Here is a 26,142-nt window from a genome sequence, read left to right as displayed (position 1 = left end):
TACCTGTTCAGGATCATTTTTACATGATGAAATGTAACCAGTTGTTCACTGGTTAAATTATACATTTTTCATAAATCTTGTTTTTAATTGTTGTATTATATTACATTATTATTACTAATGTATTAAAAATATGTTTCAAAATAAACAATAAACCTTGTGCAGTTAAAGCTTCAATTGTTCTTTTTCTATTTGCCTTTAAAAGTAAATTTTCTACATATTCTACCGGTTACAAAGCAGCACTATAAAATAAAATAAAAATAACATTTCATAACTGTATACTACTATACAGTATTAATAAAAATCAACGGTGTAATACTGTACTTCAACATGGTAAAAATACAGTAAAATAATGTTTTTAATTTTACGGTATGCTTAATACTACTGTAGTTAGTATTACAGTAATTTTACTGTTGAATAAAATACAGCAACTACTGGATAATTGTTGCCAGTAAGTTACTGTTAATTTGACAATAAATTTTTTACAGTGTAGGGCTGGGCGATAAAACGATAATTATCACGATATAATTTTCCTTGATAAAACGATAACAACAGTTCGATAAATTCTCGATATAATGCTTACGGGTTATGCGTAAAACTGTGCATGGGTATTGCAGACCAGGCTTCTGAGTGCCGCACGCCGTGTTGTTTATAGTCACAGTGACTGACAGGCTTGGAGGATCGAATTGAAGTGGAGCGATAAAAATGAGAGGGAGTGAAGAAAATTCAGCGCTCACGACCAGCTCGGAGGACACAGATATCGCTGACAACTTCAGTGGTTTGGAGATATTTTGGTGATCCCATCCGACATAAAACAGAGCGACATACGTGGGCTGCTTATCATAGGTTCACCACACTGAATTTAATTCTTAAATTATCGTGCTTCTTCTAAGTTCTTCCATATAACATTGAGCCCAACACAGCGGTAAATCTAGTGGGTGACTTGCAAGCTAACATTACCAAACTATTATCACTAAAACATCAGACTTGTACATCGTTATTATAATTGTTTGTCTTTGGTGATGTATTAATGACTCAGCATCACCTGTATCAAAAGAGAATTAATTTAATCCGATGTTTAAAATCAATAAAATAGACTAGACAGCCCTTACTGGAGCTTCACAACTGAACTTTGCTCTCTCCCTCCTCTCCTGACCAGCCCACTGTCTGTGAGGTGTGTTTGTGTGTGTGCGTGTGTGTGTGAGATTCACGGTGGACCAATCCACTGTGAGGCAAGAGAGGGGGGACCAAAGGTTTCTTAACTTAAAACGCATTTTTTTTTGCCTGTTTGTGTTCTTAGTGTTTTACTACTTACACAATTAAGTATATATAATGATATTATTGATGGTGTTTGAGTAAAACAATGCTGACCACAGTTAAGATTTTAATTAATAAATCTACCTCAGTTGTAATAAACTGTTCACCTGTTGTTCAGTGTTTGTCATGTTTTGACAATAAAGGATAGTTTAAAACCACAGTTAACTGTCCGTTTTCTACATCTTTCTCTCAGGAGCAAAACTATGCTTTTAAACTTTAAAGAAATAAAGATTTTACATTTATCATGATATTTATCGATCTCGACTGATATGGAAAATTATATTGTGATCATTTTTTTGGGCCATATCGCCCAGCCATAGTTTCAAGGTTCGATTTTTAGAGATCTGGATTGATTTGAATTTCACCTGATCAAACACGTTTCATAGGGAGTGTGGAATCAGTAGATGGAGCGCAACAGAACATAATAAAGTGGAAAGTGCAACTTTCATAAATTAGCTCAATTTAAAAATCTAGTCTACTTCACTAATCTGTTGTTTGACGACTTACTGACTAGCTGACCATTGTGACTCATCACTATATCCTCTCTGTGTTGTCAGCACCTTGTTCTCAGACTTGAATGGGATGTGTGCAAACTCAGCATGCTTTCATCTGAGGTATACACATAGCTTAGAGCGAGCATGAAAAACAAAGGACTTACATTGTGTTAGCATAATGCATCATCATTGACCTTGTCATAAGGTCATAATTAGATTTTGTTCCCACTCCAGATAGAAGTGAAATGGACTCTGCATGAGTGATATGCCAGCTTTTATATCCGAGAAACGTGCAGTGGCTTGCTTCACAAGCTCTTTGGTCTGTTTATAGTACGCGTGTGTGTTCTGATGTGTCTGCAGTGTGGACAGTCTCACTGCAGGGCCTGTTTAATTCTGCACATGAGCGTTTTCATTACGCTCTACTTTAACTGTCCATTCTAATCGCCGGCGCAATTAGCAGCCCGATATGGTGCGTATGATAGGGTGGAAGAAAAGATAATGTCAGGATCTCTGAGGATTCTTACCTTCACGGTGTACTTATGATTATTTTGTCCTCTAAAATATAAAGACATCATCCTAGGAACAAGAATAGCTAAAGACAGCTGCTCAGTTCTCCAGGTGACTATGCACAGAGTTGTTTGCCTCTGTGTATTTGTGCTTTTAATGAAGAACAGGTTGGAGGACATTTATCAGGACAGAGGGATAACCAAAGAGAAGTGATGAGTGAGTTTCCTTTGAGGTTCTTTTGTATCAGGTAGAAAAGGCACTGCATTGTATTACAGCATTCTCAATAACTGTATCCAGTCTCCGGTCTCCTGTGTCCATGTTCTTTTGTTGACCTTTGTCTAGTTGGCAAAACTCAAAAAAATTGAGGAAATAAATCAACATTTTTAAGTTAATTTTACATATTTGTGTAAGCAAATACATAACTAAAAATGATCACATATTCTCAATTTATGATTATATTATTATATTTTATGTTTTTAGCAGTGGAAACTTGAACTGATTAGCTTTAATAGCGTAATGCTTTGATAGCACTAGCATAGAATAGCAATTGCTGAATGAGTACAGCAATTTAAAACATTAAACATACAGGCCAAAAGTTTGGACACGTTACTATTTGTAATGTTTTTTTAAAGAAGTTTCTTCTGCTCATCAAGGCTGCATTTATTTGTTCAAAAATACAGAAAACAATGTAATATTGTGATATCTTTTTACAATTTAAAATAACTGGTTTTCAATTTATTATACTTTAAATGATCATTTATTCCTGTGATGCAAAGCTGAATTTTCAGGATCATTCCTCCAGTCTTCAGTGATCATGATCCTTCAGAAATCATTATAATATGAGGATTCATTTTTAAAGTTGGATAATTTAATTTAATATTTTTTCATAACCTTTTTTTCATACCTTCATACTTTTTTACAATACTTTGATGAATAAAAAGTAAAAAAGTAAAAAAGAAGCATATGTTTTAAAAATAGAAATCTGTTGTAACAACAATATACACTACTGGTCAGTCATTTGGGGTCAGTCATTTTTCTTTTTCTTTTTTTGAAATAAATCAATAATTTTATTCAGCAAGGATGTGTTAAATTGATAACCATTATAATAATAATCATAAAGGAGATTTATATTATTTGGAAAATGTTTTTATTTTGAATAAATGCAGTTCTTTTGAACCTTTTATTCATCAAATATATTAGGCTGCAGAACTGTTTCCAACACTCATAATAAATCCTCATATTATGATTTCTGAAGGATCATGATCACTGAAGACTGGAGGAACGATCCTGAAAATTCAGCTTTGATCACAGAAATAAATGATAATTTAAAGTATAATAAATTGGAAACCAAATATTTTAAATTGTAATATATCACAATATTTAAAAAAAATTCTGTATTTTTGATCAAATAAATGCAGGCTTGATGAGCAGAAGAAACTTCTTTCAAAAACAATACAAATAGTAACGTGTCCAAACTTTTGGCCTGTACTGTATATCTGTTCTCAAACCAAGCTTCACTTTTCACCATTATGGTAACCCCTGAAAAAACCCAACATAACCCAAACTCTTCTAAATTAGCTTATTTAATCGTTTATTTGTGTCTTAATGTTAGCAAACAGCAGAAAGTCTAAATTATCTCAAGGGCTTTTTACGTTTATTGGTGGTAGTAATCAAGCCACCTTTATTTAAATAATAAAGTATAAGTACATCTGTGTCAAGTTGATACTAAAATCAAAACAAAATGTGATGACTTATAATTTATTTCTTTGTTTATATAACAAACAATTTACATGAATAATTATTCATTATATATATAGAAGCCACATAATATAGCTTTAATTGGCTAATATTTATTCTATTAATAGTAATTATAGTTAGATATTAATAATCAACAAAAGAGTGTGTTGAATAGCATATTAAACTTTGTTGCAGTATCGAAATTGGTATTGAGAATAGGGGTGCGAATCACAGAGTACCTCACGATACGATACGGTACGATACGATATACAGCTCACGATACCGATGATATCATGATACAGCAATTCTGTGCTAATCAGTATATTTCTAGACAATCCCAAAATGTTACAACATCTGTCTTACTACAAAAACAAAATGCCTATTAAGAGCAGGTTTTTCAGACTTTGGACTTAAATGTGGCTGCAGCATCTAATACTGTATTTCACTGCTGTCCGCAAAAAACCTAAAAACTAAAAACCTCTTTTTCTTAGGCTAGTTAGCTTATGTTCATGTTTTCCTCATTCATGTGTTGAGCGCCACTTGAGGAGCCATGAAGTAGCGGTGCTAGGAAATAGAATCGATTTAGAGTGCCTTATTTTATCAATTAAAATATCTATATTTGGCACCAGTGTATCAATTCTCGTATGGCACGGAGAAAGACAACGATATATTGCCCTACCTGTTGTCAAAAATATCGATATTTCGATATATATCGATACTGGAATATCTGAAAGGATACGATTCTCAGTTTTTACAGTATCGATATCAGCTGCGCTCTCCTCTCTGACCGTCAGCGAGCTGACACACACACCGGCATATTCTCACTCAGCCCGGTTAACCTCTGAGCACGGCGAACGCGCGTTCTGCTGGACTTTTTCCTCATGACAGTGTGTTAGTATTAGTGTGTGATCGGTCTGAATTTTGCGCGGGATTGCACATAAATTAATTCTACTAATCCCCGCAGATTTCGTGCTCCACATCTGAAGCGCACACACACATAGCCTACCGTAATAAAGCCGCCTCTGACATGATACAAGTGCAAACATTTGCTTCCTTTTCCAGCTTATTATTGGTCAAATACACTCAAAGAATTATCAGTGCACATCTGGAAGAGTATTAACGTAAACACAGTCGCAAACCGTTCAGGAAGAACGAGTAACAGGAACAGTGTTTAGGATCCATGCGTCTGTTAGTCTTAAAGGGACCGCAGTCATTTGCTATTCAAACTACAAAAAGACAAACGATCAATCTGCTCTCTTATTTTTTTACGGTCTATGCTCTTGACTGATCAACTTGTGTAACTTTAACAGTTTCATCTGTACGCTATTGAATTTTTTAACAAAGAACATTATCCAATGTTGATTTAAATGTAATTACTATGCATTTTTTTAATTCAGTTTCTTATCTGAATGTTAGACCTACCTGAAAAAAGCAGTCTATTTAATTTGTATCTTCTATTCTATTGCATTTATTTGTGCTATTGTTTGTAATCTGTTTATTTGTTCTTATTTTATTACTGTTTACTCGTCTATTTAAATTCAATTTACCATTCGAAATCAAGCTTTCTTGTGCTGTGTGTAAGCTATTGCAACACAATTACCCCGTTGTAAAAAATACATTGAGATAGCAAAAATTTGTGAGATAATTTTAATAGTAATTGATCAATTGATCAATAATTGTTCAAATCAAAACGATGCCCAACCCTAAGGAACATGCTGGCCACATTAATTTTTAGTAAAAAATAACAATGAATAATAAGTTCTGTTGTCATATTAAGCATCTTATCTTATTTATTTATTTATTTTTTTACTGTGGTATCGATTTAGTATCGATATATCGATATTTTAGTCTGATATCGTATCGAAGTTATAATTTTGGTATAGTGACAACACTACCTACCGATATTTTGAACTACCCCTAATTGAGACTCATGATATTTTAATGGTAGTGGCATTTACTATTGGAATTTTGATACTCATATGAGGATTTTTCACTGCATTACCAGGGGCTTGTGCTTATCTGTAAATTGTACCCTCAGGCTAACCTGATGATGTGATGTCAAGGTGATATAACCTCGTGTTGTTTTGTTTTCCCATTCAGTTGCCTGTTTGAAAAGAGAAAATTCTCAAGGCAAAGGGACATTGTGTTTCCCCTCACAAACTCAGTGTGATTTTTAATTACCAAAGAATTTTTAAGGAGCGTAAGCACATCTGTGCTATCCCCATTCATCTCCAAACCAGAAAGCTCCATGAAATTCAAGCAATTCACAAGGGTGCGATCAAACAAATAGCCTAAATTCCAATTTGTATATCTGTCCTATATAATACAGAGAATTAGGTTTAAAAGAGGTTTTCATAGTATGCATATGTGCATGGGCTAATTTTACCCATAATTCCTTGCGCCCACACAAGATGTTTGTTTGCGACGCTTCTGTTTTGGGGTTTTAGGACAGAATTCTCTCAATACTTATTGCAGTCTGAATACTTAAATTATTTAATGTAATACTTCGGCTATAACCTTGTCTTGTTAGCGTGACACAGTTGGGCTTTATTTGGAACCAATCCCATTTTATTTTCCCTCTGCCGCTTTACATTTATGTCTGGCTGTTTTTCCTCCTTGTGTTTAATATATAATACTCTGCTCATTAAAGTGTGCCGCATTCATGTGCTGCCTCATTATATGGAATACGAGTGTTGGCCCCTTGAGAGCTTTGCTCATGGATGCTGGGTAAAGGGTGTCTGTTATTAATGGTAGAGGAATACAAGGTGCTATGATTCACCGAGGCCAATGAGTGTGTTAATATCAGTGGCAGATAAATGCTAGCTGTATGGTCACAATAGGACAGTGCAAACGTACCAACGCTGCAGCTAAAATGAGCTGATATCCGGTTCTGAATGTAATGGGTGGAGAAGCTCTTGTATTGTAGACAAAGGAATGGATCACGTGCTCACAGGTTCACATAATGCAATAATGCATGAGAGAGATAGAGGAAATTTAGACAGGTGGGGCTTACAGGTGGCACGAGCTTAGACATGATTCAGTGATTATCCCGCTCCAACTTAAAGTTGTGGAAGACAAAGGGAGGACGGCGATTGGATCTTAAGGTGCGAGAGAAACAGCTATTGACATTGCGATTAGATGGGATCTTAGTCGAAGCACATTCGCAGGCCATTCTCTTTCTGTCTGATAAAAATAGACAAAAATGGCAGGAGCTTTCCATTCATTTGTGAGCCCCAATCTGAATATACACATTTACTTGTGTGTGTGTTTTTTAAACAGTTTGCAATGCAGTCTTGTTATTTTTCAATTTTTTTATGATCACAACCGTCAAAAGGATTTATGATTTGTTGGAATTGGACTAAAATGAATGTGCTACACCTGTTTGAAGCCAATTCAGTTAGCAAAGTTCATTTTGAGAAAATCACGTTATCCAGTTTTCTGAAGGTTCCAAAACAAAATCACCTTAACCTTAAAATCCTGGTAATAACACCAAAATTGGCGCACACCAAGTCAAAACATATATCTAAAGGGAAAATATATGTTCAAATTTATTGATATTTATATAAAGAATATTTAACGTTGTTACCTAATTGATTTTTCTGCTTAGCAGTCAGTAGTTGAAGCGGGTTGCTGGTTAAGAGCGATCCATGACATTGAGGCAATTAATGTAGCAAAATTATGCATCAACATATCAATAATAGCGGTAAAAAATTGCCCATCTCATGTTTATAAAAAAGACATGATTTTTCTGCATGGATTTGTGGCCAGATTAATAGTGATCAACACAGCTAGCAAAGTTCATTAACATAATACAGTCACGACAGGTTCATATTTTGTCCATGCCCGGCCATTGTTCAAGATTTGCTTCATTAATATCCACAATTATCTTGTTTTGGTAGTGGCACATTATCACTGAAGTTATTAATCAGTCATAAATTGAGCAAAATGTTCCATGTCAGTTGCTTTGACAAGATTCACAGACGGCAGTGCTTTTAAAGCATTTGCTACGACTTCTCTCACTATCATCCATATCCATTACAAAATAGGCATATATCTATGAAATATTGAATTAAAAAGTGTGAAAATGCGAAGTTTAGTTTAGTTTTCATGTTTTTAGATGATACTGCAATGCGCCAGCGCGTGGGGTGTTCTGATTAATCACCAAAGGTGTTATTGCGACTGGCTAGCAACAAGCTGGTTTTGTTTATATCAGCATGCATTTGAAAATCAAATTTCATTGGTTCAGACTAATGCCATCAGGAATTTGTTGTGAATATTCACAAATTTGAAATTACAACGATACCAAACTTGTGCTAAGGGAAAGCACCAGCTGTCAAGAGAAAAACTGCAAAAATTTTATTGATTATTAAAACAAAAGAAAATATTTAGGAAGGTGCACCTCTCAGAAAACATACAAAAAGAGATGACTGTAGGTGTTTAATTGCTATTTAGAGCATTGGAAACACTAGATGAGTTTAATGAACACATTTTTGTGAAATCCTGAATATTTGACTTGTTTGCCTGTAGCTCGTAATTAGCCTGCGCTAGCCTATCCCGACTCGTACGGGCACGGATCACCCGACCAGCACGACCAGCACGGATCACAAATTATCATGAGGTTTGGATCATAATCTAGCTATTTTGTATATCAGCCATTTGGTTAACCCCTTGACTGTTACCCCCCGATTTGGCAAATGGAGCATTTAGACATACTCATAGTAATAAGACAGCTGCTCATAAGTTATTCTGAATATACACATAACCAATATATATTTATAAAGCCAACACTTGAGAGTTTACAGCTGAACACTCAGAATTACTAATACAGTTATTAATATAGAGCTATATAGGCTAAAACATAAAAATATTTTCTAAAAAAATATTTTCAATATTTTTCTTTATGTATAAAAATATTATGTAAATGTAGTAAAACGACCTATGATTTATTTAAAATCTGAGGCTGTTATGTCCAAAACTATGAATTTTATGAAACATTTTCTAAGACCATGTCTGTTTGTTTGTTTTTAGATGCTTTTATTAAATAAGTTTGTTGGCCTGAAGACACATTTGCAGTCTTTTGTCTAATGTCTGACAAGGAAAACAGCTCAATTAATGCTACAATGTGCTCACTCGACTATTGTTTCACACTTTTGAATGTCTAAGACGTAGTCCTCATTATTCTTTTGTTATAGATATATTTAGTTTTTTTAACAGGCATTATTGAAATCCATTATAACATGTATGCCTGCCTAAATGGCCCATTTACAGTACAGAATTTCATTTAGTAGTCGACATTATCTAGTCTTTCTAAACGACTTTCTACACTAAACTAAAAGCACATGTGAATTATTGTAACAAAATAGACAAAAGCTCCTGGTCCAACAGGTGCATTAGAGCTTCAGTTAGCATCAAGCTACATAACACAATTTAAAATATTAAAATTACAGTGTAATTTGTCACTTTACACATTCTTTGTCACTTTAGACCATCATCGAGTGTTTGTATTAGTTTCCTGTAGCGATATAATAGGGGTTTCATTTATATGGTGATGTTAAAACATGTTATATTTATCATTTTATATGGAGCTAATCGCTACACCTGTTAGCAGTCATAATGTAAACATCCATTATTGATATAAAATAGCCGAAATCAAATGAAAAATCACACAAAAACCTTATTCCATAGTTATCGTGTGTTTATTAGCTTCTTAGTTCACGCATAGAAATGTAGAATAGACTCCTTCTTCACAGAGCCAGAATGAGGAAGTGTCCACACAGGAGGAGAACGTCAGCAGGAGACCCAGAGAGAGCTATGTGCATGTTTTAGCTCTTTTAGATTGAATAATTCAGTGCGAAATGAATAGAAATGGAATTTTCTGTATGACGAAATATTTAGCATATTATAATATGTCAATATTTCTCCAAATATAAAGACTTTTGAACTAAGAGCTATACTTGAAAGCTGTTCTTTGTGATCTGTGTGAACACAGCTAGGATGTTGCAGACGAGAGAATTAATGTGCGTTTGAAAATCTATTCAAAATATCATTCATAACGGATCGATAATAATGCACTCCTGACATCAATTAAGAAATTAATGTCACTGCAACCCAGTTTTATCATAAACAGTGTTCAAATATCGAAGCTGGAGTCTTTAATCTTAATCTTTAATCTTTCTGAGTTTGTCCAGATAAAGTAATAGTGTGATGTTTTAACAAGCAGCGAATGTTAAACAAAAGTAATCTGAGGCCGAATTTTTGAAAGGCACGGAGTTAAAGGTGCTTTATGTAAGTTTTCAACTTTACTAAAACATAAAAATACCATATGTTTGCAGATATTTAGGAAAACATGGAGTTCTCACTTCTCCGAAAAACAATGCTACAGCCAGTTATTTTACTTTGAAATGTGCGTTCCGTGTCGGGATGTCTGTTTTTGTTTTGGTTTATGCGATAACACAAATTGCCAATTTACCCAATGGTATTTCGACACCACAGGTTGCCAGTTGGTGGGGAAAAAACACAGCGTATTGCAGCCATAACAACTGGGTCAGAGATTGCAGATTCTGCTCTACCTAAAAAGCCTCTGCATCCATCTAAAAATCTCTATGAACAGAAGTACGTTAAAACGCGGATAAACAACAGTGTGCAAGTCCCCTAATTTAAAACAATATTTTGAATCTGGACTGCAGTACCCATTTCAACCACTAGTCATTCTTACATGCAGCACCTGTAACAAAGAATGAATTAGCAGGTTATCATATCAGTCAGAATTTGAATATCAATGCAAACTTTAAATTGATTTAAACTTTGATTGTATTACTAAAAATGGGCATTGAATGGAGTGTGAATGCTAAGATTGCGAAGATAAATTACTTCTTTGAAATGTAACATAAGGTATTGATTTGTGCTAACACTTTAGTATGGTGTACAATTATTCAGTATTAACTATGACTTTGCCTCAATAAACTCCTAATTTACTTTGCGAAACTCCCCCTTGAACTTTGCGACCTTTTGCCACATTTCAGGCTTCCAACATAAAGATATAAAACTGTAATTTTTTTGTGAAGAATCGACAACAAGTGGGACACAATCATGAAGTGGAACGAAATTTATTGGATATTTCAAACTTTTTTAACAAATCAAAAACTAAAAAATTGGGCGTGCAAAATTATTCTGCCCCTTTACTTTCAGTGCAGCAAACACTGAAAGTTTAGTGAGGATCTCTAAATGATCCAATGTTGACCTAAATGACTAATGATGATAAATTGAGTCCACCTGTGTGTAATCAAGTCTCCGTATAAATGCACCTGCACTGTGATAGTCTCAGAGGTCCCTTTAAAGCACAGAGAGCGTCATGAAGAACAAGGAACACACCAGGCAGGTCCGAGATACTGTTGTGGAGAAGTTTAAAGCTGGATTTGGATACAAAAAGATTTCCCAAGCTTTAAACATCCCAAGGAGCACTGTGCAAGCGATAATATTGAAATGGAAGAAGTATCAGACCACTGCAAATCTACCAAGACCTGGCCGTCTCCCTCTAAACTTTCAGCTCATACAAGGAGAAGACTGATCAGAGATGCAGCCAAGAGGCCCATGATCACTCTGGATGAACTGCAGAGATCTACAGCTGAGGTGGGAGACTCTGTCCAAAGGACAACAATCAGTCGTATACTGCACAAATCTGGCCTTTATGGAAGAGTGGCAAGAAGAAAGTCATTTTTTAAAGATATCCATAAAAAGTGTTGTTTAAAGTTTGCCACAAGCCACCTGGGAGACACACCAAACGTGGAAGAAGGTGTTTTAGTCAGATGAAACCAAAATTGAACTTTTTGGCAACAATGCAAAACGTTATGTTTGGCGTAAAAGCAACACAGCTCATCACCCTGAACACACCATCTCCACTGTCAAACATGGTGGTGGCAGCGTCATGGTTTGGGCCTGCTTTTCTTCAGCAGGGACAGGGAAGATGGTTAAAATTGATGGGGAAGATGGGTGGAGCCAAATACAGGACCATTCTGGAAGAAAACCTGATGGAGTCTGCAAAAGACCTGAGACTGGGACGGAGATTTGTCTTCCAACAAGACAATGATCCAAAACATAATTAAAGCAAAATCTACAATGGAATGGTTGAAAAATAAACATATCCAGGTGTTAGAATGGCCGAGTCAAAGTCCAGACCTGAATCCAATCGAGAATCTGTGGGAAGAACTGAAAACTGCTGTTCACAAACGCTCTCCATCCAACCTCATTGAGCTCGAGCTGTTCTGCAAGGAGGAATGGGCAAAAATTTAGTCTCTTGATGTGCAAAACTGATAGAGACAAAGCGGACTTACAGTTGTAATCGCAGCAAAAGGTGGCGCTACAAAGTATTAACTTAAGGGGGCCGAATAATTTTGCACGCCCAATTTTTCAGCTTTTGATTTGTTAAAAAAGTTTGAAATATCCAATAAATTTCATTCCACTTCATGATTGTGTCCCACTTGTTGTTGATTCTTCACAAAAAAATTACAGTTTTATATCTTTATGTTTGAAGCCTGAAATGTGGCAAAAGGTCGCAAAGTTGGGGGGGATCCGAAAAAGGGGGCCGAATACTTTCGCAAGGCACTGAGTACTAATAAACAGCCAATATCCTAGTAATATGCATGCTAGTTAATAGTTCAGTTCAGTTCACTAGTTCAGTTATGCAAATATTTGCATAACTGAACCTTAAAATAAAGTGTTACCTGATTTGTATATCACAACGCAAACCGTGTAACCAAAACTTGCATAAATATCAGATTTCGGATTCATAATGGTGCACATTATATTCCACAGAAAATATTTTATGCACCACATGCATTTTTAAAGATCATATCATAAGTGCCACGAGCTGAACTCGTCTCTCTTGCCAGCTTCATCTCATTTCTTTTCAAAAGAGGCTATGCAAATGCTGCATGATAAAAAGGTGTACCGAAATGTCAAATCTAAAGGAATATTTAATGAGGATGTTGAGGGCATTAAGGTGATTTATTTAGAAATGTTTGGATCGGTGTCCTGTCCGCACAACGCAAAGCATTGAATCGTCCCAATTAAAGTGACTGAGCATTAACCTGCTATCAGTCCCACAGCCACAGCTAGAGTTCATTTCCTTATCGCTCATCCCAAATCAGCGCTACAGGCGGGATTACAGATGCATTGATTTAATGACCGTCAAACCGGGGAAGAGCAAATCGCAGCGATGGAAATATGTGCAGTATTTACAATTTGATTTGATTTCTCCATTGCCAGGGGAGAAAGCCTGTAATGAATTATGAGGCCGTCATGCGAACGGAGCCACGTTGGATTAATTCACAGGGGGTTTGATGGGAGTTGCTAAAACGTGCATTGCTTGATGAGAAGCCATATTTGGGTAAAGCGCTTCAGTGTTGTCCTGTCAGTATAAGGCTGCAAATACATTATAAATAGCACTTCTTCTTTTTTTTGATGTGCTCCTATCTTGCTAAGTGTATCTTGGCCATATGTGGACAGACATATCTGATACCTTTCATGGCTGAGCTAAGTGAGCTAAGCTTAGAGACTAATTTAATTACTGCCCTTCCCACCGACCCCCGCTTTATAGGAGAGCATCACTAATCATTGGGAATCCTTTGAGGGGGGGTGGGGTGGGTAGGAGTGGCCCTTTTTTAGTCGGAAATGCAGTGTAGCGCACGCTGCGGTTTAATTTTCCAGGGAATCTTCACAGCCGGGATTAGATGGCTTTTTTCCAGAAGGTTCTATCCTAACCCAGTGACCTCTAAACTGTGGATTGCAGCAGCTGCCGCACAGATGTGCAGACGACCTTAGCCTTACTCCGCTCCGGCGAGTAAGACGTATTAACGGGGCTGTCGTATTTGATTACAACAGTGGTGTGGAATTCTATAGAGTTGTTTGGTTTCTTTTATCCCTTAATGATTCATCTAAATTAGTATTTGTGAGGCGTTAAGCTAAATTGCTTGAGTGAAGCATATGTATCATTCTGAATGTGAGCATCTGTGCTCTTGCATGAGGCACATCTGTAGGTTTGAACATTTGTGATTAAGATGGCGGTTAACTGTAATTGTAGTCGAATACTGTGCAACATGTTTTTTTATTTTTTTTTAAATGTAAAGGAATGTTTTGTGTAAGGCTGTTGCCTGTCGTGAACTAGTGATTCCTTGATTTAAATTTGAGTGCTCAATTTAAAAAAAAATGTAACTGTGGCAAAGTACTGGAAGAGGCGCAGTCCACTGACAAGAATCCATAAACCACATTTGTTGACCGTTTTCTAAGGCTGCACAATGTATTAAAACCATTTTAAAAAAAACTACAGAACAGATAATGCTATTGAGTATGCATGTGGGTTATGTTCGTCTCAGAGCGGCTCCGTTCACAGTAAATGCTGCTCCACATGAACCGTTATCATTTACATGCGTAAAGCGTCTATAACTCCATCTGCATATCCTGAGATTGGGTTGCTTATATAACGTTCATCTGGGAACGCAATATGCGCAGTTCCATCAGATTTGTAAGCTAAATAATTTATAAAACTACGCCAACACAGGAGAATACATCGGAATCATAATCTTTCTAAATATACAAACTGTTCATCGCGACTTCAAAATAAAAGTTTAAATGCTTGCTCTGAGTTTTGATGTCCACATGTTCTTATTCAAAAATTATAGTGGCTTAAGCATTTCTATTGTAAAGGAGAAGTTGACAAATTTATCTTAAGAGAAACTTAAAGATTAAGTGGACATTTAAATGAAACATTGTTTGGCCAATATTAGAAAAGGGTCCAGCTGTGGCTTGGGCGTTCCCGTCATGATATAAGAACACCTATTGGGCGTTCCTGGTAGCGTCTCATCGACCAATCACGATGAGTTTTTCAAGGCACACTGGGTATGATATCATTTCACCTTCAATATGCGTGATTTTTCCCCAAACCAGTTCAGTGGAAACGCCCTGCAACTGATACTAAACATTTCATTGGCCATGTCAATCACAATAACGATTGCCTACACCCAACCCTGATCCCTAAACCTACCCATCACAAGAAACATTCTGCATTTTTACATTTAAAAAAAAACATCATTTAGTACGTTTTTAAATCCATTTACATTGTGGACACACACACACACACACAATGGTTAGTTTCGGCGTAGACATACACGCATATGCATATGCAATAAGGTCAGCCACAAAAATAACCCTGTCCACGCCTTTTCAGCGCTAACTTATCACTGCATGTCTTTAGTAAATCCTGATAGTAGTTTTCAACGGCAAAAGAAGGTTTGCGCTGACGCTAGCTGTTTGTGCATTATTAGAGAAAATTCAGAGTTGTCTTGGCAAAGGTTGTAAAAATTATTTAATTAAAGGGTGCCAATAATTATGGCCAACGTAGTTTGGAAAAAAGCATTTATTTCTTAATAATCTGATTAACTCCCCCACCCCCCACCCCCGCATGTTTTACTTCAATGAAATGTTCGATTTTTGCTAATTTGCTGAAAACTCAAAATAAACAAGGCAGATTTATTTTTACAGCCATCTTTGATCGTATTTACCAGGGGAGACAATAATTCTGACCTCAACTGTTTTTGAGCATTTATTGCCATGTATGCAGCGTATTTTTCTTCTTTCCCACAAAAAAATTGTTGTGTCTCGTTTGTTTGGATGGACCAGTCATCAATCTGAGTGGGCCAATGCCACCCAGCAATTATGTAACCTTGCCACTGGAAAGCACAGTACTTTGTGCTGGCACAAAAGTTGCTAAAACCTGGTATCAAAGTAAATTGGTGCAAAGAGTCACCGAAGTGCAAGAAAAGTCCTTCCTTCCTTGTGTTGTTCTGTTCATAAATCAGATTCGAGTAACATCTGCAGCGGTAATGCTAATGTGGGCCAGTATGGAGAGACAAAAAAGCGCATTGATTTCATTTCCTGGCCCTCTGTGTAGCTTTGGACTAGATTATACGGGAATGTCATATCTAAGAGGAAGATTAGAGGAACCTGTGTCCATTGGGACTGAGACTATGTGCTCTGCCTCACAAGTAGAAGAGCTTTAGTTTAAGACGTCTGTTTTCCCTCCCTCACTCTCACTTAAAACTCAAATAAAGCCCAAGAGGAAGACCTCATGGTTGTTCCATACTGACTTTTCATGTAATTGGTCAAGCTTCATTGTCTCTTTTGGCGTATAGGCAGCTGTCATCTCTGCCATTGATCTTTCACTTCAATTAGAGTTCTGTGTTTTCCATTGTGTGGTGTTTTTAGCCTATTTGGAATTACAAACTAGAAAAAAACGTATATAAAACTTAAGCCTGTTTACTTTCAGAATATGTTACTGGTGTTTTTGTGAATGATTTTTAAGTGCTGGTTCTTCCAGACTCTTCCAGAGTCTCTGTCTTTTTTCTCTTTTTTCCCCAATCTAATTTGCTTTGTCTTCTGAACAGCCTTCCTTTTCAACTGGCAATATCACTGGCTTCATCTTGGATGTGCAAGCTGTTGCTTTGTGTTAAAGGCACAGTATGTACGTTTCACCACTAGAGGTCACTTATTCAAAACAGAGATGTAGCTTGATGGCGCTGTGAATAAGCGTGGAATCATGGGAGTTGTAGTTTTCAGCTCCACAGCCGATGGATAAAAAATTTGACAGACTCTGACTCGATTCATGTTCATGAGTGAGCGAATGTATGAAAGTTGTATTAATGTTTTGGTGGTATGAAGCAGGACACGGCGAGAGCCCTTGGGAGCGATTGCTAATGAGAGAGACCTGTGTGAAACTGGTCTCTGAGGTTTTATTCTGCTTATGCTGCAGTCGGACACTTTCGCTCTTTTCACTGCGTATGTGGAGTAGGGCTGTCAACGAATATTCTAAATTCGAATATATATTCGAATAGTTTTTAAAAAACGAATTTCGAAGGTGAAAACTAATATTCAAATTAAAAAATTACAATAAAAAAAGCAGAGAAAGCGATTTTAACTCCAAAATTTGTATTAATTTGTCCTGTTATTGACGTAATGCGAGTCATTGACAAAATGCGCACACGATGTTCGAATAGTTCGAATATTCGTGTTTTAGAGGGTATAATCGAACGTCATTTTTGAGCAATTTTGACAGCCCTAATGTGGAGTAACGCAGCACTGTTTTACATGGTTAAAACAATGATACTAAATACATTTGAAAATTCTGTTAACTTAACTAAGCGTTTGGTCGGTGGCTCGGATGAGAGACTTGATAAACTTTGTAAAAGTGGATGACTAAATGACTTGCTAAATGACATGCAAATGATTTTAAAATATATTGTATGATGGAGAAAACTCTCTCTCTGATCATGCTATGTTAGCAACTTGACAAAATAGTGTTGTCTCTGATGCATGGTTAAAACATGGTACTTGTGGTAAATCAAGAAAAGAAGACTAACCATGTTGCACTGTATAACTATTAGTTTTCTGTTGATAAATGTATCCGAACAATTGCTTGTCTATCTAATAAAATACTATATATTAAAGTGTCTTTGGTGTTTCTAGGTTTCTACAGAAATATGGGTAGCGCGGATTTGACGTCATTGACAGACACAATAAAATGGTCCGTAACACTGGGTAAAATAGCTAATTTCTCAGGATTTAAACATTTTTAGAAACATTTGGAATAATTTAAGTACACAGCTCAACAAAATACATAACATTGTTCTAGTGTTTTTTAGTCTACATGTTGTGCCTTTAACTAGAAGCCAAATAGATATTTAAGCATTGATTTAGGCTATGAAATGCTGCCTGTTTTTAAAATATTGTCAATACTACTTAACTAATTAATTTAATTTGATTCTATCTAACACCAAAGTAAATTAAAGCCAGTTCATTTAAAAATGTTTCCTTTCTTTTTCTTGCCAATTATCCTGTTTCACTCTGAAAGATTTTACAGAAGTAACCCTTGTTATAAATTCCATATTTAAATAACAAGCTAGATATTTTGAATCTATGCGTGGTTATGGTTGCTAGCTGGTTTGTTTACACTCATTAGTGGGTACTAGCTTTTTTTAGGTTGCCCTTAGCTAAGCTAGTTGGAGCGCTAGCTACCTTGGACAAAAACATGACCAGTTTTTCCCCAGCAAGGAATATGTTTATTGAATGTTTTGAAGGTGTAAGGAACAGTTAAGAATGGTTAACATGGTTAGTCTGATTGCAAAAGGTTTAGACGTAGTAGCTTTCATTGGCCAGTACAGCCCGGCCGTCTGACTGACATGAAAGCAATCAAACGTGCAAATTTCTTTAAAATGTTTACAATCCAGTGTTCAGTGGATCCTGATAAGTGCTCATTGTCACAGTTGTAAACACAATGTCTTTCTTCTTCCATGAGGGGGTTTGGCATCACAACGGCTTTGTTTCCAGGAGGACTGTCAAAGAACGGGACACACACATCTCCCAGAAGTCCTGTAGAATTCAACCTGATGAAATTCAAAGTTTGTCCAATTTTGTGTGCCTTATGCATCAGACATTAAGCCAACAGTTGGTCTGTGTGACTTCTGAGTTTGAGACTAAACTATGATTCTGTTGCTATTTACAATGCTAACTGAGCTTTACCATGTGTTTACCATGGTACTTTTTGTGTAAGGGATGGTTCTTTAAAAAATCAACAATCGAATTTCATCTTTATTATTCTGAACTGGAATTATATTTATGCTCTGGCATTAGTTTGTATTGTCTCTGATACACTATTATTATTGTTATTAGTATAGTTCTTTCATTGTAATGTATAATAATGGAAAGGGATTTTGCTTTAAACAGGAACCAGTCTATGAACAGAAATGAGAAATGTTTGAGAAGGTATGAGATTTACCCCCTCAGCAGTACCACCTGTCCGTCCTTTATCCGATGGCATTTGTTCTGAGACGTGACTCTTGTCTTTATGTCTCCCTTGAGGGAAATGTTCAAATTCAATAGCCATGAGACTTTCTGAGGCATAAGCAGTTCTTTTGATACTGTCCCATTATGCCATGCATAAATAGCTTTCATTATACCCTTGTAGTACAATAAGCCTGAAAGCATTTTTGACTTGTATTAGATTACACTGTACAAGCGCTCACCTCATGTTGGTGTTAGGGATAGATTTGATCTGAAACCTGAACAAATTAGTAAATGTCAAATAGCAGCAAGAGCATTGAATTAGTTTAATTAGCAAGTTATTCAATGTTATTCTCACAATAACATTATTACGTAAATGTACTACGCTTTTACTATAGTAACTCTAATGTAATTCTCTAAAATGTGCAGTCTACTAGATTAAAATATTTAGGGCAAATGTAAACTAATCAAGTACTCGAAAACTAGTTCTGGGACTTAATGAGGAGAATAACATTTTTGAAATGAAGTTTTTATTAAGTGTTATTTTATGTGCTTTTGAATAAAATGGGAAAAGAGGGAGATTTGGTAGTTTTATTAGTGTTTAATTTTCAATTTGTAGGATTTGTTTAGACTGTGGGCTGGTACAGCACATCATTACTGCTATGCTCACAGAGCATTGAATGTTTAGCTTGCTAACTAATATGTGCTATTGTTAGCTAATAGCTAGTTATTAGGTTGCTAGTACAGTCTTAATTCAGTCATGTGACACAAAAAATATGAAATAATCCTGCATGTTTGCTTGCTAAAATGTGCTATTGCTAGCTAATAGTAGGTAAGCTATCTAGTACAATCTTATAAATTAGTCATGTGACACAAAAAATATGATACTTAATGAAATAATCAAATATACAAATATAAATGTTTGTATGCTAATATGTTCCATTGCTAAGCTAATAGTTTGTTAGCTATCTAGTAGGGCTGGGATAAACGATTATTTTTTTAACGATTAATCTAGCGATTATTTTTTCGATGCATCGATTAATCTAACGATTAATTTTTCCTGTCCGATTCGGTTACGATTCGATTCGATTATCGATTATCTCCCCATTAATTGCCTAATAGCCATTTATACATGTTGATTTAATTATCTGAATGAAAAAACGAATTCCTTAACATTGCAATATATGTTTATTGCTCTTAAAATTCCAAAGTAAGTCTATACAAGAGCAATGCATTCAATAAAACCTTGAAAACAAAGTAGGCTACACACACACACACACACCTACACACAAATAAATAAGTATTAACCTACAACAAAGAAACATATTATACGATTTTTCTATGTATGCAACTCAGCCTACAGGCTATGACCATCGATTAAATATCAACAAGTTGGTTAATCAAATCCGGGGACACACTGCAAGCGTGAGCGTCTCGGCTGCGTGGCGTGTCCGTTTTTGTTTCGGCTCACATGTTAACAGGTTGGCGTTTGCACACTGACTGTGACGCGCGGAAAACGCGTGCATGCTGGAAATAGAAGAGCGCCTATTTTTCACGCGTGTTGGGAGCGTCTCCAGGCAAAATAGAATAGGAAAAGATGTTTATATATCATTTTGACACGAATACATATTATTAAATTACATTTTCATGTTTGAAAGTCTGTAGGTTTACATAAATGCAGATATAGGCCTAATTGTAATAATAAAAAACGACAATTATCGATTTTGAAATATTGCAACTGTCAATACAGAACGAAATATTCTGTAGCCTATTTTGCCGTCAATTACATAGATATGTGGCTACTGCCGACGTTGTCTTTGCTGTATCAGTAGGCTATTTATGTTTAACATTAGGAATAGGGCTTCCCTCCGCATCAATAGCAGCAGCAGCGCCGCGTCAGACACGCTTCTAGTGTGCAAAGGCAGAGAAAACGCCACGCAGCCCCGTGGCTGACCCGCAACAGAAACGCCACACGCGTCCGCGGCATGACAGTGAAAAAAGTTACATGTAGAGTGCATTATGGGCGCCAATATTCCGTTTAAAACCGGAATAGTCCTGGGATGAAACTGCTCACTTAGAGGATGGATACCCTCGCATCAGCGCGATTAGACATTGAACATTTTAAAATTAAAACAGCTTATTATGTAGGTAACGTAGCCAATGTTTCCGATGCTTTCACTTGATGCAAACGTTTGTTTTTGTGATTAAAATACATAAAATATTACCAAAACATCTGTCTTCCTGTGTGCAGAAATTTGTTTATGTAGCCGTGACAACAAAACGCGTGCGGGCATGCCTGTGATGCTCCGTGCGCACCGCGCGCCAACCCCATATACTGTGGCCAACCCGCAAGTCTTGCACTTCTGAAAGTCTGAGGAGCCACTCGTGTTGCTACCATAGATATACATAATGAATAATATACTTAATTACATAATATACTTTATTATGTACATCTATGGTTGCTACTACTCTCCGGCGCCGCCATCTTTATTTTGAGTCTGACGAATCGACGCGCATATTTTGCGTCGACGTATTTTTTGCGTCGACGCGTTGTCCCAGCCCTACTATCTAGTACAATCTTATAATTCAGTCATGTTCAATAGTTAATACTACTTTATTTGGTCAGTTAAAAATGGCTAATCGGCGATGATGAAATTGTGTGAACAGATTATGTTTGTTGAACTTAATTGGTTCATGCGGTAGCACTGTACATGATTAAATCATGTAAATCCAACACACTTGTTTTCAGTGGTGTAAAATTATTCTCTATTCAAAGAAAATATATTGTTTTTATATTTACAGCTATGACAGTTTCTTCTGTTAAATCTATAGCTATAGGTTCTAATTTGTTATTTTTCATTACACAAACCATAAAATGCATATGAGCTTTTCTAGCTAAGGTATTTTATGTGATTTGGTTGTATTTTTAATGAAAAGGTTTTACCAAAGGGATATTTTTTGTGTTGTATGTGTGGGTGGGTGTGTGTTCATGCTGCTGTAATAAGAGTAAGACCTCTGCTCTCTTTAATAAGGTGACAGGACACAGTTGTTGAAGACCGTTTAGCTAATTGTGCCCTCTACATTCAGGACGTGGCGTCAGTGGTTTGTTTATACACAACCGGAATGTACTTAAAAACTTCTTTACATGCAGATGATGTCAAATCTAGTTTGTTCAGAGTCAGATAAAGATTATGAATAATGATCTTTTCTGGTCCTACTCTTGAAGTCTGAAGGCTTTATCCATTAAGAGCACAGATGACTAGACAATTAAACTACCTTTGCCAGGAGACAGAGACGTTTAATGAGCCTGCGATGTTATAAGCGACTGTTTATAATGATTTAACTTCCCTATCAGATCAGGTTCATTAGGTTTTCCTGAAGCAATTCTGGCCTTTTTCCACAGTGTTGGTTTGCATCTATGTAGCCATGGAGCTTGCCTCTAAAATGTCTATAAAACACTATAGAGCCAAGAATGCCTATTGCTTTTAGCTTGCACGTTAATTAGAGCCGAACAGAGACTTCATATAAAGCATGCAGGCTTCGGTATTTCATAGTAGCAGCTTAATTGTGGTGTTGTAATGAGGAGAAGCAGCAGGGTATGGTGATTTGAGGGTTAGAGATTTCGTAAGGTTGGCAGGAGCTGCTCTTGCAAGTCTTAATGTTTGATTCTGGATTCTGGCTGGATGAAATGTTTGTGCCGATCAAGACAAGCCATAACTGTATTTTAGGTTTCGTAATCAAAAGCAATATGACAATCTCATTGTAAGCTTGTTTTAACAGAAACCTGTTTTATTGTTCTTTATTTAAAGTAATAGTTCACCCAAAAGTAAAAACTCTTAATTTTCTCATGTTGTTTCAAACCTCTATGATTATTTTTTTCTTCTTTGAAACCGAAAAGAAGATTTTTTTTGGAGGATCTGGAGCATCATGACTTCCATTGTATGGACCTCCTCATACAAAAAATAAATAAATAAATAAAAAATATTGCAATAAAAAAATTGGATGAACTGGTGAGTTAGCCTGACAAGCCAGACCCACATCAAGATGTTTGGTCTGGAAACTCACCATAGACAGGGCTCAATCCGAGGGGCGGGATAAACGGTTGTCTTTCAAACTCCCTCTGCACGCGATAGGATAGTGCTACAACCAACCAGAGCAACGAAGGTGAAACAGAGCTCGTTGATAGATTAAACATTCGCCGTATCCGGTCGGCTAAAACTCCGAACACATCTTCCCTTTTTAAGAATGACTTCAGTGCCGTTCTTTGTTCTTTTCTTAGAGAAAAGCTTAACTCCAAGTCTTCCAGAGTCACGGTCAAAGCTGATTCGAAAGACCGCCACCGTTCGCCAGTTTCTGTGTTTACTAGAAGCACGCAAACGCAACTCGGCCGTCGTCATTATGGCCCCGCCCACCGACTCTATACACGATGTGATTGGCCTGGCAAGAGTTAGGCGATTACAGCTCAGAAGGGTATTGAGAGTTGCTAGACGACACTCGCGGGCAGATTAGATTTGCTGCCGCTAGGGTGCGTCTAGATTTCTAGGCTACTGGTGAGTTGCTGTATGATATAAAAAGATACAAATAATTTAGATTAGACTATTTATTTGGTTAAATTATTTGTCGGGTGCAAATTTGCATCGCAGAGATGTATAGATTTTAGTTTTAAATAAGTAATATTTTTCAGTAAATATATATGAAAATAAATGTATAGAATATATATATATATATATTCTTACAGTAAATAAAATTGTGTTTTTTAAAATCGACAGATAAAGTATCATAAGCGTTATTATATACATTTTTAATTAGCTATTTTATTTTGATTTAAGTTAATTTCAGTAATTATTGTTTTTAAAATTTCTAAAATATTTATTTTTGTTTTAGTTTTAGCAATTGTAGTCATTTCACTTATTATTTAAGTTTTATCTAAAATGTATATTTTTTCACATTTGTTTGGATTAAAGAAAGCATTATTTTCAAAGTTTCAGTTAACAGTAAAACACTGAAAAATAATTAATACTTGCATCCCTACGCCTATTTTTTCACACTCATCAATAGCTGATCAATGAAAATAAATTATGTTGATTGACAAATTAGAAAAATGATAAATATTTGTAAATTATGAAAATGCTGCATTGAAGCACGTTCACTGGTGGTCTCAGACTTTAGAACCCTAGTGTATTACACGTCATGCTTCTAAATTCAGTGCATGTGATGTTTTGAATGCTCAGCTGTGGATTGTAAATGAACACTAATTAAAGTCCCTGTCTGCTTAACGAAGACTTTACCCTGATACAAAACTGTTCCATCTCATTCTTCTCACTTGAAGTGTAAAAAGTGGGCATATTGAATTATTCCTTGAACAATTTTGGAGATTTGTGGTGTGATTTTTGAGTATACGACAGAAACTTGGCCCAGTCCGGCTCTGAGTGCTCTGTTACCCACAATCCCCTGTCCAGATATGCCTTTCCGTCTGTTCTCAGTGAATCAGCTCACTCCAGACATCCATCATGTCCCTGAATAGCGATTCCTCGGGGGCCTGAACACAGTATCTTGCTCTCTCCAAACAAGGGGCTTCTTCCACGCTAGCGAGAGATTCTTGCAGTACCGACTGGATGTGACGTCACCAAAGAGCAACTGTGCCACCAACAGTGACCCTAGCACAGTGTCTCTTTTATTCGTCTGCTTCTTGAATTCTTGAAAGATGTCAATGGATTCTTGGTGTTCTGTAGGAGGAATGTTTCCTGTCGTCAAATGGTTTTTGTTACATCTTATCAATCTTCCGTGCTACATGGGAGACGTCTGTTCAACACATGCCGTCTTCATACAGATCTGCACTGTTTATTGACTGCAGTCACTCACTGGATAGTTTTATATTGTTGGGTTGCTTCTTTATTGTATAGACAAGGGGGAAAAAAAGACAGGAAGTGATAGGGAGAACGGGGGAATACGATCAGCAATGTTGAGAGCCGAATTGCTAAGTAGGCAAAAGTGATGTAGTCATTGGGATGTCTGAACAAATCAGCTAATCAGTCTGAAAGAATGAAAAATTAAAATTCTCATCCTCGTGTCATTTCAAACCTGTGTGACTTTCTTCTGTGGAATACAAATTTAAAATGAAAGGCAGTAGGGTCCGAAACAAACCAATTGGATCCCCCTGACTTTCATTGAATGGACGAAAAAACACTGAAACAATATTTATATTGTTTGGAAGGACGTGAGGGTGAGTAATTGATGACAGAATTTACTCTAGATTAGGGGGAGACTTGTTGTGGATGTTTAGAATTGGATATACAGTAATATGAAATATTTGCTGTTTTAGGGCCCTATGAAATCCATTTTATTTTTTCACAAATTTGGTTAAAACATTTTTTCACAAATTCAGTTTTTTTTTCGTGTTTAATTTTTCTGTATTCCATTTCTTTCGGTAAAAAAAATGTTGGGCTCTGTTTTAATGGTTAATTTAAATTTCAGTAATCAAAAAGCAAGTCTAATTGAAATCACGAAATGCAATTTAACAACAATTTATAAATAAAAAAAATGGAATAAAAATTACATGTTTGGGCCCTTAAGTAAGTTTATTTATCTTTTAAACAAAAGAAATGAGACTTTTTTTGTCAAACAAAGTGCTGCACAACAAAGCTGTTAAATTGTTATATATATATATATATATATATATATATATATATATATATATATATATATATATATATATATATTAAAATTACAAAACAAATTGAATTAAATTAATTAATCAATTAATTGTTAAACCAAAATTTTATTTTGATGGATTGCTGTGAAGACCTTTGAGTTTTTATGTTTATGATATGACAATAGTTTTTCTCACATAAAATGATAAAATGGTCATGAAGTGACTCTCAGAGTGACCACAGACCTGGTTTAGTGAGACGGCAGAGAAGCTAAAAACACAGCAAGCGTCACGCGTGCTTCATTGTGTGTGAGGTAAAAGAAACCGTGCCATTAATTCACACAGAACTGGCAGGATTCATATTTAAATAGTCTTTTTTTGCGGTTTAATATTCACAGATACTAGTCTATATTGCAATTTGGTTTAAGTGTACTGACCTGCTTTTTATTTATTCATCAAAAAATTTACAAATCCCATGAAATTCCGCGTTATACATTCTGTGATTCTGAGGATGACACATTATCAGGTTTTCAAGTCATTCTAAACAGGTTGGTTACCGACAGAGTTCAACAGAACTTACGACCATAGTTTTCTAACAATGCTTTTGGGAAA

At 36.0% G+C, this 26,142-nt stretch overlaps 1 protein-coding gene across 3 annotated transcripts in view; it reads left to right on the top strand.

The window, feature by feature from the left end:
* The window catches only part of tln2b (talin 2b), a 241,316-nt gene that overhangs the window by 32,690 nt on the left and 182,484 nt on the right, over positions 1 to 26,142 (top strand). The gene's annotated exons all lie outside the window — the stretch shown is intronic.

Source organism: Pseudorasbora parva, chromosome 25 (assembly GCF_024679245.1).
Source record: "Pseudorasbora parva isolate DD20220531a chromosome 25, ASM2467924v1, whole genome shotgun sequence".
In the NCBI taxonomy this organism is placed as follows: domain Eukaryota; kingdom Metazoa; phylum Chordata; class Actinopteri; order Cypriniformes; family Gobionidae; genus Pseudorasbora; species Pseudorasbora parva.
Note: the sequence above shows the minus strand (reverse complement) of the source record. Positions and strands in the feature narration are given on the sequence as shown.